This window comes from Artibeus jamaicensis, unplaced genomic scaffold (assembly GCF_021234435.1).
Source record: "Artibeus jamaicensis isolate MK-2021 breed Jamaican fruit bat unplaced genomic scaffold, CSHL_Jam_final scaffold_286, whole genome shotgun sequence".
NCBI classification, from domain to species: Eukaryota; Metazoa; Chordata; class Mammalia; order Chiroptera; family Phyllostomidae; genus Artibeus; species Artibeus jamaicensis.
In genome coordinates this window covers 9451187-9467418 of record NW_026522034.1, presented here as the reverse complement: position 1 = coordinate 9467418, position 16232 = coordinate 9451187, and the positions used below count along the sequence as shown (strand labels likewise).

The 16232-nt window shown below is 36.9% G+C and overlaps 1 pseudogene; it reads right to left on the bottom strand.

The window, feature by feature from the left end:
• Positions 1-11379: 11379 nt before the first annotated feature.
• Positions 11380-15929, bottom strand: LOC119042633 (cysteine and glycine-rich protein 2-like; annotated as a pseudogene).
• Between the last annotated feature and the right edge of the window lie 303 nt (positions 15930-16232).

The window sequence follows — 16232 nt, the reverse complement described above, 5'->3', positions numbered from 1 at the left end:
AAAATATTATTTACTATTTGATAAAAAACACTAACTTCAGCATTCTTGTTACATTTTCAGCTTTATTATAAATTAATATATTAGCATTTAGGATTTTCTCTATTAGCCTTACGAGCTTAATTAACATGGGTCAAACTTAGACATATGGATACCTTTAAAATGTGTCTCTCAAGTTAGTCTGTGTATATCTAAGTCTTTACCAGATTTCAAAGAGTGGTGAATTCATTCAGATGAATGCTGTCTTACAGGGTTACAGGGACCAGGTTTGGTGCCCAGAAAGATCTCTTTAATTTATGCAATCTTTTCTTTGTTAAATAATTACTGTTTATTCCTGTAGAATTGATTTATAAACAATAAGGGACCATCTGCTTATTTTCAGCTGTACAATAATTTTAAATGAATAGGAAAATAATTGAATGGAAATTATACTGTATAGCATAAATTCATATATCTGTATTTGGTAGCCAATATTACTTATTTGCTTTCCCCAGTGAAGATACCAATACACCTTGTTAAAACATAATAGAATGTAAATTTTAAGATAAATAGAAAATAAACTCTGGTTATTTTTGAAATTTACCTGTGACGATTATCAAAGATAGGTCATTGAAAATAAAATTACTTGAGAAAGTTGTTAATGATAACAGTGCATATAAAAAACAATAGTATTGCAATAAATAAGTGCTGAGAAGAGCGTATAGGTAAAAGCATTTCTAGGAAATGATCTAACACTTGGTCTACTAACTCTTAGGAGGACATTAAGACTGAACTTTCTTGCTATAATATTAGTGTATGTACGTGTTTGTGTGCTTTCTTACGTACTATAACCTTTATCATACAGAGTAGATTTGCCATGTTATAAGTGATGTAGCTTCATAGTAACACGTTTTGTCTTGCATTATTCATAGCACTATACAGTCCTGTCCTGTCAAACTGCCATATGACATTGACAAACTGTCAATGACAAAAAATAATGATTAAATGGGAGTCAGCTAAACCACAAATCAGCATCCAATGACTTTGTCTCATTTATGACCTTTAGAATACCTAAGGATCTTTAGGTCAAAGAGGTTTGAGAGTTTTACTGATGTAGTTAAATGTAGTTCATATTCCTTCTTATTAGAATAAATTTTGTTAAGGCTATTAATTGTGAAACTAAATCATGATTATTTAGCATTAGTATTAGTTGTCCATGTAATAGGCAAGAAGTTATATGAGATTAAATATTACTTGTCATCTAATAATAAATATTCTACCTTTAATATTCTAAAAATGTCTTAAGTATTTTGCCCTGGCTGGTGTGGCTCAGGGGATTGAGTGTTGACCTGTGAACCAAAGGATCACTGGTTCTATTCCAAGTCAGGGCACATGCCTGGGTCACAGGCCAGGTCCCCAGTATGGGCTCACAAGAGGCAACCACACAATGATGTTTCTCTCTTTTTCCCTCTCATCCCCTCTCTCCAAAAATAAGTAAATGAAATACATTTTTCAAAAAGTATAAAAGACACATGGACAAAAACTGAGGGGGGTAGAAATGGACGGGAGGAGGGCTGGGTGGGTGAGCTGGGATGGGAGTAAAAGACGGAAAACTGTACGTGAATAACAATTAAAATAAAAAATATTTTTAAAGTCAAATATTTTACAGCACACTCTTAAATGTTAACTTACATTGTAGATCATAGAGAGATGTATAGAGAAAAATACAAGAAACCACTTAAATATAGAAATTATAAATCCCCATTTTATGAAAAGGCTTTCCTTCTTAATTATATATTTAATAAACAGGATTAAATTTTCCAAAATTAATTGTTTCCCACATATTATTATTTTTGGATCATGTTGCTATACAGATGTGTGATTATCCTAGTGAATAAAAACCAATATCATTATTTCAAATTTTTAACTATGGCTTTCTGCTTCTTTTTTTTCTGAGTTATGATTTTTACATTCATACTTTCAGTCCTTTTCTAACAAAATCCCTTGGATGCAACTCTTGCATTATCATTTGAATAGACACAGTCTCTCATTATTAAATAAATTTTCAGTGCACTCAAAACTGTGTAAAAATTATCTCTGATATGAAACTGTTGTTGAAATAGTAACATGATTAAACCTTTCAGAGAGGAAAAACAAACTCCTCATAGATTTCTCCACTTAGTGAACACAAAGCTCACAAAGGCAAAACATACACCTTTTTTTGGCAGGTGAGGTTCATGGTATTTGAATTTTATAAATCAAATGGCAACAAAACTCAATCTATGGGCAGCACAAAAAGAACGTATTAACTGAAAGGGCGGCACTATCTTCAAGCCCTATCTTCAGGAATTCAGAGTCCTGGGAAATCTTTCTCTCTCCCTTTCTCACCTCTGTTTGACTTCATTCTCAGATAGATGCTGTTCAAAAGTAATGCAACAAGTAGCCACAGGCAACTGCCCATTCATGTGTTCCTTGGAGGTCGGCAAGCCAGAGAGTAAAATAAAAAGCATGTGTTTTTTCCAGATATCTCCAGCGAAGTCCCAATATGGACCATACAATGATATTTGACTAATTACTTGACCATAGAAGAGAGAACTCTAATTAGTCAGACATGTGTACATACCTTCTACTGTGGTTCAGAAGCATGTTCAACCCCATCAAAACCAGTCATTGATCAAGGCAACATTGAAAAAGATATTTAAGACAGAGATGCTGAGCAGACTAGAAATGAATGTTTCTTGCTCTTCCTTAGCCCAAATCTACACATTAACCATTTTCAAGACTTTGGGATAATGCATTTTATAATTTTGTGTTAAAATACATACTTAAATAAATCTTTGTAAGTTTCTTCTACATTTAATTATTACCAGGAAGGTAAAACATATTTCTCAAAACATTTCATCTATTTTAATAAATAACTCATATGCAAAGCATTCTGGATGCCGAGTAGCATCCAAGTAGTCAGCAGTAGTCATATTTATGAATTGGGGAATAATTCTAAGTTAATGTTAAAATAATCAACTCAAGATTATTTAGAGAAAAAAAAACACTGAGTCTGGCAATTCCAATCCCTTTGTTCCTTCTCCTTTAGTTTCCTATTGTCTTCCACTAAGTTCTACATTCCTAATAATTTTGCTACATTAAAACAGATGCCCAAGAAAGTAGCTGAGAATATGAACTTTAAGGTCAGGATGAATAGGAGTTTATGAGTGCAAGACTGGCCTTTTTTACTAGCTGTGTTTCCTTGGGTAAAAGTCTCAACTTCTCTTAACAGCGGTATAGAGCCGATAGATTTAGAAGCTGATGCCAATCCCCAGTAGCCACATTCCTTTATGCAATGGTATAATTTCCTTTGCTCTCATGTCCCTCCTAAAAATCAATCCAAGCCTCTGACCTTTCTGAATCTGAACATATAAACAATTACAAATAAAATCTCCTAACTGAGCAGGCAGGTACTGCTCTGTATATGTATACTTCCATCTCTACAAGGTCTTTGACACTTCTTGGAAATTCTCTGTTTTCCAGGGTTTCTTTCTAATCTATTTTTAATTACTTCAAACCTCGACTCCCCATTTCAAACTTTCCATAGGACCACTGTGCCTTTTCTTTTCACATTCTACCAATTCCTTCTGGCCTCCTAAACCCCGGGCTGTCCGACACCCTCATCCTCTGGTTCTATTCCTTCTGCCCAGCTTCAACTCTCTTCGTTGGTTTCTGGTTCAATCTTCTGCTTCTCAGGACTATCGCACATTTGATTTCCCTTCTTTTATATTTTACATTTTTTCTCTGTATTATTTTCTTATTGTTGCTATAGTACATGACTACAAATTTTTGGTTTAGAACAAGACACACTTATTATAGTCGTAGAGGTCAAAAATCTAAAAATTAGTCCTGACTAAAATCGAGCTGTGGGGAGGGCTCTGTTTCATAAAGTCTTTGAGGGAGAATCTGTTTCCCTGCCTTTCCTGAGTTCTCGGGGCTGTGCCTGGACTTCCTCACTCGTGGTCCTCAGTCAGCACTCCTGTGATTTCAATCTCTGCTGCCATCGTCACATCTCGTCTGGTTCTAACACTCCTGTCTAACTCTGGTAAGAACACTTATTATATTGAGCCGACCCCAAAAAATCCAAAAATATTTTCCATCTCAAGACACTAAATTTAACATATCTCAAAAGTCACGTCACTGTGTACATTAACATATTCACAGGTTTCAGAATTAGGACATAACCTTCTTTGGGGAACTATTATCCTGTCTAACACATTTTTCTATCCCCGTTATTCCAAGTTTATTTCTTTTCTATTCTTCCTCTAACCATACTTTATGATCATCTCATTCATTTCTGACATTTTCAGAGCTAGTCTTCTTGAATTGTCTGCGCAATTTTTTCCTCATTAGCCTACATAAACACACACACACACACACATATTCTATGGAAACCAACTTCATCAAAAGCCACTTTGAATTTTTTATCACAAAATTTTTTTCAATTCTTGTTTTACTTGACCTATTAGCAACATTTTCATCACTGATAACATTGCTTCTTGAAAAACATTTCCATAAGCTTCTATGCTACCTAATTTTCTTGTTTTTCACCTATGTCTCTTATTTTTGTTAGTTTACTAAATGATATTTTTCTGCTTATTATTTTTACTTTGGTCTTTCTCTGGATTCTGTACTTAGCTCTTTTCTCTGTTCACTGTACACAGTCTAAGAGGTATAAAAAAATTTCATCACTTAAAATTCTTTTAGGAATACCAATCAATGATTTCTAGTTTCTATTTTTAGTGTAGATCTTTTTCATTTTATAGCATCTGTACAACTGAATACTGTGTTTCAATTTGATGGCAACAGCACTTTATACCCTAATCCTTTTCTATTTTTCTATATTCCTTATAGCTGAACATGTCTTGAAACTCACTCTTGAATCCGCCTCTGAATTTCTGTCACCAACATGTCCTAATTCTTGTATCCTTTCTTCTAAATCCTGTATCCTGAAACTTTCTAATTCACTCTATTTCATGGCCACTATCACAGTTTATACCAAAATTACCTATTATCTGAATTATTTCATGGCCCTCTATAATTGAGGAAGAGATATTTTTCTAAAACTCAAATGACCTTTTAACATTCTCGTACTTAAGACTTTTCATTGTTTTCTATTCTTAGATGAGGCCGACTTCCTGGGCACGTGACATACGCAATTTCACAGGGTCCCACGCTTAGAGTGGCCCCGTAATTGGTTTAGTGCTCTGATCTACCATCTTGAAGTTCTTAAAATATTTTAACGAAAAGCCCCATATTCTCATTTTATATTAGCCCCCACACATTACGGAGCCAGTTGTTCTCTTTGATAAGATTTTCATATCTTAATATAGCTTATAAGACTTTCATAACTGGGTCCCTTTAGCCTCTCATATTGTCTTTCTGCCTAAAACCACACAAATACCCACATATGCACACACACATATAATACATGCTCTACTCAAACATTTGCACTTTATCGCCAACCTCTTATTAAACTACTCTTCCGTGTATAGCTCTCGGTTTCAATACTACTTTTTCTGACAAGCCTCACCACGCACCATTGCACAACTAGTCCCAATCACAGGTTACCACTACTTTTCTCATATGGCACTCACTTGCTTTACTTAATTTTCCAGAGGATGCTAAGATCCATGACTCCATTTACTACTTTATCCATAGTGTATCATGTAGTTATTTATAAGTACAAAAGTACTTAATTGTGAATGAGGAACAAACAATAATTTTTCTACTTAATGTGAACCTGTACCAACAAATAAAATATAGTTATTATATTTCTATTTATAAGAATTTCACATCTAGCAAAATTCAGAGAGACATTAGGATCTTGGGTTTACTTCTCAACTATTGCAAGAAAAGGAAATATTTTTTAAATCAGAGTGTAAGGGTTTCAAATTATGGTATGCATCATTAATTACTCTCTTTTTATACTTTTATAGTGGTGGTGTTCTGTAGTTATTCAGATATTATTATTATTATAAGAAAGCAAATTTATTGCTAGCTAAACACTATGATGAAAACTGAAAGAAGTGAAAAAACAAAAGGTCAATTTTTCTGACTTACTATAATTGCTCAAACAACCCTTATTTTATCCATGTAAATAAAAACAATGGGAGAAATGGTTTAGTATAAAAACCCAGAAGGAAAACTTCCTGCGGTGATTATTATTAATGAAGTAGAAGTGTGATACAGAAAGCCATTGAAATATGACCTTACACAAATGTCTAAAGTGGATCAGCATGGAAAATACTTCACCACATAATTTTGTCCTGACACCTGTCCTCATCAAGTTCTTCAGAAGCTGGACCTGAACTGGCTACAGAATTGCTACATATCATTGTGACAGAGTGAAAGACTTCCTCTCTGTGATGGCCTTCAGGCTAAAGCTCACTTTGATATGCTAATTAACTAGAGAAATTCTGCCTGAGGCTTGAGCAGCCCATTTGTCAAGAAGAGGTGGTACTGGGTGTCTCTAGAACTGACCTTAGCTTGGTGGAGGTCAAGAAACTGACCAGGAACAAAGGGATTTAGAAATTTCCAAGTTTTCCCTGGATTCCGGTTTTGGGTCTGTCTATGGCAGTCCCCACCCACCCTCTGTCTGTGGAGGGCAGACACAAAAGGGTGGTAGCAATTCAGTCTTTCTCGAAAGTCAGCCCATGATCCCCCACTGGAGCCCTAGGGTGTGGGTGAATGAGAAGCAAAAGTTTGGTTGGTACAGAACATTCACTGGCCTCCCCAAACCAGAGAACTGAAATACCCCTTACCTGCCACCAAGGAATACTAGTGAGCCAAATCAGGTGACTATGAAATCCTTAGCTTATTAATTCAGGCTTCACACACAAATCCACCCTAACTTATTAAATCAGTACTAAGTTAACATTACTAAACACATAGCAAATTAAGAACGTGACGCACAAGCAGAAGCACAGCCTGTTAACGAAGGAGTCCAAGAGTCTTAGTGACATGAGATCCTGAAGACAGCTGCAAGTGTCAGCATCTTACCAGCCAGAGTCTGTGGTGTCCTCGTTGTCAGGGAGAGCTGCGGTGGCAGATGCCTTCAGGGTAGTGAAGGGCAGCATTTTCATGTAGGTAATCAGCTGTCTCAGTGGTGGCTCTGAAGCCTACCTCCATTACACCCAAACTCTTGGCTCCTGATGGAGCTGGGGCTCAGAGCTAAGGGCCCACAGTGCTATATCAGTAGGTATGCCATCTCTGCAGATTCCTCTGTGTACTGACATCTTGGGTGTCATCTGCAGGGCACCTGGCATGACTAAAGTAGTTACCTTCTTGAACAAAAGTGTCATGGCTGACTGGCGGGTATCTTGGTTGACAGGAGTGATACCATTTTGTTTCTCATACTTTATCCTGTCTTGATCAAACCAACAGACATTTTATTGGTCCTGCTTTCCATATTTTCTCACCTGTTCTCCCTTCCCTTGATTTATAAGACATTTCAATTTTGAGTTCTCTTAAATCTGATCATTATTTCTCCCCTGTTCTTGAGCTGGCCCTTCTTGATCAATATACCTTTCTTTGCTTCAAGTGTGGTCTATTAAATATTGGCCTTTCTTTTGAAGCAATGGCCCACGAACCTTGTACCTCTAACATCACGACTTATTATCATGCAGGGAGTGATGATCACCTTTCTCATGAAGCAATGTTTACTAAGAATCTCACTATGCTCAAGGAACTAAGGGAATTGCAATAGGTAAGAATCAATACAGTAATATTAACTTGATTAATTTACAATTTTAAAATTTTACTTTAAATTGTATGAAATAAGAGCACAGGACACTTTTCTTTGTTATAGAAGTGAAAACATAATTTTGCTTTCTTAAAACTTCTCATTTATCATTCTGCAAAGTGGTCTTGCCACATACCACCTATTTCCATTAATGTAAGAGCATTTCTTATATAGTTAAAGAAGTGAGCAGGAAAATTGAGTTAGATGAAAATTTATAGATTGTGTTGCCACCCTTCAAGGCCTGATAGGTTCATGGTATTTGTGCAGACAGAAAAAATATTCATGGAGCCGTTGGGATGTCTGACATGCCTTTATTCATGGGTGGGCAAGACACTCACGCTGCAAGCTGCGTCTATCTCCATGTTGTGCCCCTTGCTCCCCAGCATGGCACTCATCATGGCACCTGTCCTCTTGTATGTCTGTCATCATCATTGCCCCCAGCGGGGAGTCCCTACCTGTTTAAGGTAGGGACTAGAGGGGAACAAAGCCAGCAAGATGCCAGAAATTATATAATATAACACAACGTAATTCTGTACATGGGAGCCCACTTCATGTTATGGGAACAGTTTATCAGACCCAGTCTCAAGGCCATGAGAACACTAGTTATCAGGCCCCTTCAAGGCTAAGGAAACACAGCTTCCCTTAGCTACCCAGACACCTGGGTGAGGAAGCCAGACTGCCTCTACTTACCCTACATGGATGCTATAAGCTTCCCTGAAACTAATGCAAAATTATGAAACATAAAGCTGATTGCAAAATTATGAAACATAAAGCCGATTGCAAAATAATGTAGTTTGAAGGACAAGAAAATCATATGATTACGTGACTAGCACCCAGGAAAATCTGTATGCTGGGCACTGATGTGGCGACCACACAAAAGACAGATGTTCTTCCTGCCATTATGACATAATCTTATGTATTGGGTACAGCTAGGGGGTGGGGAGCATTGCCAGCCAGATACAGACAGTGTTCATTAGAGAAACAATGACTAATGATAACAGAACCTCATTTTTCCCCTTCCAAGAACTATCTGCTAAAGCAGAGCTGTCAGTTAGCCTATGGGAATCTTCACCCATGTCACTGTTCTCATGGTGCATAATCTGATCTGTCATTAACATCTCTGCAGTCTTCCACATCTGGGAAGAGGCAAGAGTGATTTCCTGCAAGGGGGGAATGTAAGTATTTTGCTATGCCATACTCAAGTAAAATGGAAATTATTTCTGGGATCTTATTTTTGCTTTATATGATCCAGTGCACATTTTAGGTTTTTTTCCTCAATGTTATGACAAGTTTTTTCAATATGTCTGATTATATCTCTGCCTTAAAAAACGGAAGGCTAATTAGACAGGCAACAGATTTTCCCCTTAACCTGTGCTTATTTTCAGCATTTACTTTCAATGTGGTTGTACTGTTGACTATAAAAGCTCACTACTTCCTGAATGTTTTTTTCTCAAAGTTTAAAAAACAATTTAAAAATTATTTGAAAAGCATATTTATTCTTCAAGGATGCGCTGGGATTTTGCAAATTAGAGACTGAGTGAATGGTTAATTACCTAGTGGTTGGAGGGTTGATTTCCTGTTTTCCTTAAGAGCAAGGTTAGTGTGCTATGCTAATTAGTAATAAATAACTTAGAAGCCGTTAGACGTGGAATAGGCACTCAGCTGTACAGAATCTAAAGCTGTATAACCAGGGCATGTCATGATAAATATGACCATTTTTACTCCTTTGATGACCAACCACAGCGATGGTCACAAACGCCAGTCCTTCTATTGGCACACTGTAGGACCGCACACATACTCCTGTTTGGGTTTATGTGCATTTAGGGGATTGGCTTTAGTTTATGAAATGTGGGAAGATGTGTCACCTTTTAACTGGAAACCTGAAGGACCAGTGTACAGTGTGTTGCATTTCCTTCCCTGTTAGTTAACTGCCATAACAACCCTGAAAGGAGATAGAACCTTTGCTAGCCTTGAGGGCCTACTATTAGGAGAACCTGCCTCCTGCCAGCACACATTAAAATGTGGCATGGATGAAAAATAAATATTTTGTCTCATTAGTTATGATATTTGGGGACTATTTGTTACTTCATTTTAATGTAGCTATCCCATACTACCTGAAGTGAGGTCAAAACTGAATCTAAAAGAATGGCCCTGGCTGGTGTAACTCAGTGGATTGAGCATGGGCCTGTGAACCAAAACATTGAGGTTTGATTCCCAGTCAGGGCGGATGCCTGGGTTGCAGGCCAGTTCCCAGCAGGGGCCAGCTTCCAGCAGGGGATGCACGAGAAGCAACCATACATTGATATTTCTCTCCCTCTCCTCTTCCCTTTTGTCTAAAGATTAAAAAAAAGAATGAATAGGAGTTAATTAGAAGATTGAATAGTTAATTAACTAATGGTTGAAGGGTTGATTTCCTGTTCTTAAAAGAATAGGAAGGGAAGAAATGTTCTAATCAGGGATGTCAAACTCATGCTCACCGGGGGCCACATCAGGCTCTCAGTTGCCTTCAAAGGGCCAAATGTAACTTTAGGACTCTAAATGTAACGGCTCCTTAACTAGGGGCAAGGAGCTCTCGGCTCTTACGCTGGGCAGAAACAAGGTGCTGGGCTGGATAAAACAAGGTGGAGAGCTGGATTCAGCCCTCAAGACTTGTGTTTGTCACCTGTGTTCTGAATAAAATGGAGTATCATAAACAAAGCAACAGGCAGATTTCAAAGTCTGTCATTGGGGGAGAAAACATATGACAACAGTGAACAGAATTGGTGAAATTTTTGAGGGAATGAGAGGTGAAGGAAACGTCAATCATATGTTGGAAAAGAATCAGATTCTCCATTTCCTAGAGATGTATGTTCCCTGAAAATCTCTGTGTTTCTCTTCCCACTCCTTTTCATAAACCAGAGCAATTACAATCAGCAAGGACTCTTCAAACCCAGCTATTTATTTTTTTAATCCTCACCTGCGGATGTGTTTATTGATTTCAGAGAGGAAGGGAGAAGAGGAGAAACATCAACATGAAAGAGAAACACTGATTGGTTGCCTTCCATTTGCACCCTATCAAGGATGGAACCCATAACTTAGGTATGTGTGCTCACCAGGAATCGAACTCATAACCTTCTGGTGTAGGGGAGGACACTCCAACCAACTGAGCCACCTGGCCAGGGCAAACCCATCTTTTGACCTGTTAGAAAACCTGTGTTTTTCTATTGGTGCCTTTTATAGCCTATTTATATTTTAAAAATTGAACAGGAAAGTGAAGCTGGATAAAATGTACAGATCTTTATTGAAACTGCTGTTCTGATTCCAACTGGAAAGCAATGCAAATAAAAATAAGATTGAAACTTAATAGAAATTAAATCATATCATTTATTTAATTTAAAGTTACATGCTTTTAAAAGTTATACTTGAATAGTAAATATGTTTTCCCCCAAACTGAGGTTTATTGCAAATGTAAAAGAAATGGTTCTTTACAAATAAAGCAAAGGGATATGGTGTTCTCTTCCTACTAGTCGGTCAGCCTATCCAAGCACAGGGTGGTGACTTGTTATGCTTCAGTGTGGGTAGAATTTCACAGTAGTTTAATATTAGATTATGTTGAGTCTCGGTGTGTGATCTGAGGTCTACACCTTCGCTGAGTATGAACAAGGGTCAGTTCCTTGGCTATAGCCAAAGATTTCAGGCCCAAAGTTTTATGTGTAGCAACCTTCACAATAGATTTCATGTTCTTTCTCCGAGTTGTTGACTCAAGACTCTTTCCGCATTTGGCACTTTAGAAATAGTTTTTGTGCCAGGGCTTTCCAGCTCTAATGATCTCTGCAGCATACATAAATCCCCACACCTGGAACAATTCTCATCCTCTCCCTACTGCTGAGCGAATTTAGAAATGTTTGGGTTCGTTGAGAGGTTGTTACTGTCTCTTGATGCCCAAACTCTTATCATTGCCCACGTTGTGTGTATGGGCGCGAGAGAAAGCACAGTCTTTGGGCCCAGATGTTTCTCCGTAGCAGGATTTGCAGTAGAACTTTCCATCATGACTGCCACTGTTGTGCTGTCTGAATTTTTCCTACAAACCGCGCACAGAAAGCAGGAGCAGTGGAAGCTTCCCATCACACTGCAGTTTTTGCTCCCGGTACCAGTTGCTCAACACAGGTCCTATACTGTTGGCACCACCTCAGGCAGCATTTGGAGTTTGAAGTAGAAAAAACGCACGGGGGGCGGGGCTAAGGTCGGAGGGAGTGCTTGGCGACCTGGGGAGCCCAGGGAAGTTTGCAAGTTGAATGTATGCACCTGTATGTCATGTAATGAAACTTTTAGAGTTGCTACCAAGTCATTCTCTGACAGAAGCTCTCTGTTTTAATTTTTCCTAACCTATATTATCTCAATAGTGATTAATTTACGTATTTAATTGCTGAACATTGTTCCTTTAAAAAGCACCAACTGTTTTCAGTTTCACTAATGTTATTCGAAGCTATTCTTATTCCTTAAGAACCATTATTCATTATTTAATATTATACATGTTCAAAGATTTTCTTTAGATTCCTAAAAAAAAGTTATAACTTTATTGGGGGAAAAATTCAAACATGTGCAAACTAATTCCATAACCAGTCTGTAAAATAAGTCACATTTCACTGACTGTTCTATAGTTAGTATGGAAATAAATGGACTATAAATAATCAGGCTCGTGGAGTATAAATCTAAACTTGTCAGCCTTAGCTAGTTAGAAAGTATGTTTTGGTATTTCTATTAGTCACGAAAGATATGTACAATTACTTCCATGTCACTTCTAAGTAGCTGAACATTTCTATATATATTTAATCCCTGGGGAGTGTGTAAATAGAAATTTCAGCAATAATTAAGTGCAAGATTTTCTAGAAGCATAAACACAAGGGAAAAATTTTACCTTTAGCTACATCAATGCAAATCTGGTCATAGTCACGAATATATTAATTTTTGTTTTTCTCGATCTGAGATTGCTACATCAGATATTGAGTTAGAGCTCATGTATCCTGTGACTATAACACATTACATATGTACCAGAAAAAACACTTCATTATTTTTTGATATTACAAAATGTAGCCAGATGTTAATTTTCTTATAGAATCGGAGAACTCTCTCCAACTCTGAAATAATTATACCACCAACAGGCTATATTATTCCAATGTAAACCATAGCAGTGCATGACGCTACTGGTCCCCTGGCAGACTCCCTTTCTAGGGTCATCAGACCTAACAAGATGAGCTTAGTGAACCACTGGCTGATTCCATTAAGCAATCCCACTTCCCATGAGATTGATGAGTTGTTTTTCACTTTTGATCAAATCGGAGAGTCATGTTGGTATCATATGTGCTAAGTTCAAATTTACCAGACTTTACCAAGGACCCTTTTTCAGATCACATTTCCTGTATACATGTATTTGGATTTGTGGTGTAGTGTGTGTGTAGGGCAACAGGAGATTGTAGACCTTAGATTATGCATTAGTATGTTTCCTTGATTTATCCACTCAAAATGCACAAGGCATAGATCACCAAACACGATGCCAGACAAGAAACGTAATGTCTTTGTGTTTCCATTTAACATGAAAACGCACCAAGAGGATTTTGAAACTGTATTCATTAGTATTTCAGCTTCTATTCATAATGCTGATGTACATACCAAAAATACTATATTTTCCTGTCATAGATTTTGTTTTCATGAACTCTATAGTATAATTGTAAATGAGGCCTGTTGGGACGGTTAAGTGTCCTGTATGTACAGACTGGACCATCTGTAAATGAAAATGTATTAAACTTGTGTAGGAATTGATCTTGAAAGAAAGATGTTATGAATCATAATAATCAAAGTGCAGGGTCAAAGTGCAGTACATAAAGATAGTTGATATTCACTAAGCAGTCACATGGCCCAGGCACAATCTAAGTGTTTTACACGAATTATTCCATGTATTCCTCTTAACAGCCCAGTGAGATATGCACTATTACAATTATTTGCACAGGAGGAAAGTAAGCCTTAGAGAACTGAAGTCATTACTTTTAACTGTATAACTTATGTTCTTTTTTCCAGTTTTATTGAGAAATAGTTAACATACATCACTGTATAAGTTTAAGGGGTACAACATGATAGTTTGATTTACATATGTTGTTAAGTGATTACCACAATAGGTTTAGTTAACATCTATCATCTCATAGATACAATAAAAAGAAAAGAAAAAATTTTCCTTGTGATGCCTGACTTGTGTTCATAAATAGCATGCTTTGACCAAGTGGGATTTTCCTTCATGTGAGGGTTCCCTGAACTGTCAGACTATATTTATGTAATCATCAAATTAAAATTCAAACAAAGACTTTATCTTCTCTTTAACACTAACAAAACATACAACTGAAGACTGGACTTCTCCGTGTTGTTACCAATGCATCTTCGCTTGTAACGCTAACAGAACTTGATGCCTTATACAAAAGGTAAAAGAGGAATACTGTGAATATACGTAGGAAGAGGATGAACAGCATTTCCTAGGTTTATCACATAACTACATTTGGAACATCAGATAATAGAGTGTTTCAAGAACCAGAGCTAATAGGTCAGTCCATTTGTTTACATAAGGTACTCATTCTTCTTTGGACATAAATTAGCCCAATCATATTAAATATCACACACTGTTTGCAGAGTCGGGTAATGATCCCCATCAAATGAGTGCAGAGGGTACATTTCACTCCCACGCCTTCTGCTCCAGCTGTTTCGACTTATCTTAATTCGTAATTGGGTTCCAATTAGGCTGTGAATGAGACTTTAACTTGGGAATTGGAGCTTTTCAACAAAGGGGTTTACTTCTTTTATTGTTTTGTGGTTCTTAACTTTCAGAGGCCTATTTTTTGCTACGTGTTAATTAAACAATATTACGAAGTATTTAAGACAAGCTTGCGGCATACAAAGAATAACCTATTTATGTCTCCACAGATCTAAAAATGTGGCTGCAAAAAAAAAAAGCACTGTTTGGGAAAATTCTTCAATGTATTCAGGGCATGAGATGATCCTTATTTTAAAATTACGATAATATCTCATATTTGTGTTGACATTGTCTCCAGACTTGACTTCACTCAATGTGAAAGCTATCAGCTGAACGATGTTTGAATTAGAATGGTAAAAGTGAAGTCTAAGCCCTTGCACCTGGGAGCTTGTTGCAACTGCAGTACCTCAGACCTGCTTTAGATCTTATTAAAGCAGACTCTGGATTTCAACAAGATCCCCAAGTAACTTTTAGGCACATTATAACTTGCGCAATCCATTTAGAAACTAATTATGGCAACAAATCAAAGGCAATTCCAAATTAAAAAATAATAATTCTTTGTCTCACCATGCATTCTGATTACACATACATTAAGAAAAAATGAGATCTCAAGTAGGTCACCTAATAACAATTAGATTTAAATTTTTAATGACATTATTACTTTATATTTAAAAATAGGTTAAAAGATTTTTTAAACATTATGTAAGAAAAGCCAGAACTAGAGTTGAGTTGGAAAGTGCTATTATGTTGGTTTTTATGGCTGTTATTCTCTGAAGAACCTAGAGAGTCCAATTGTCGTATCCTCTGCAGGTCAGTGGTGCTATAAGTTTGAAGATTCATGTGAGGCTCCAGAGACAGTGGAAAGTATTTCACTCCATCCACAATTTTCCTCATTAAGTTGTTTTATTCATGTTAGTAATTGTGGACCTCTTGTTTGTTATTTAATGTTACCCAATTAAAAATAATGAATTATATGTTTTCAAAAATCCTATTTCAGATGAACAGATTTCTGAAGATTGGATGTACAATTCTTTATTTGAAGGTCATCTGTTGCCAGACTCAGGCCTGTGAGAAGCAGGACACGCCTGGGAAGCTTCTCTTCCTGTCAGTGGTCCTTGTACTATCTTCCTTTTCCCATCTCTTTGTTGACCTAAGATTTGAAAATGTTTTTATAACTTTCATCTGTATTTTCGGTTTTAGAGTCCCCAGTTCCTGGTTGCGGAGGAATTTTATAATTTCTGTAGCTGGTTTTATGGCCAGGACTGGTACTATTGGGAACAAGTCATTAGACCGACAGTTTACCTGGGCTTAACGATTATGTCTGCTGCAATTTACCGGGTCCTTCATTTGATCCACATTATAATCAACATTCAGAAATTCTGTATATCCCATATATCCCATATATCCCATATAAATTCTATATATCCCAGAATATATCCATGTCTTGGCCACTGTAAACAATGCTGCAATGAATGTGTATGAAATCTTGTCATTTGCAACCACGTGGATGGAGCTTGAGAACATCATGCTAAGCAAAGTAAGTCAGAAAAAGTTAAGAACCATATGACTTCATATATGGGATTTAAAATAAAAAAACAACAAATGAACAGATAAGACAAACAAAAAGCCTCATACACACAGACAACAGTGTGGTGGGTACCAGAGGGAGGGAGTGGGTGGTAGTAAAGGGTAAAG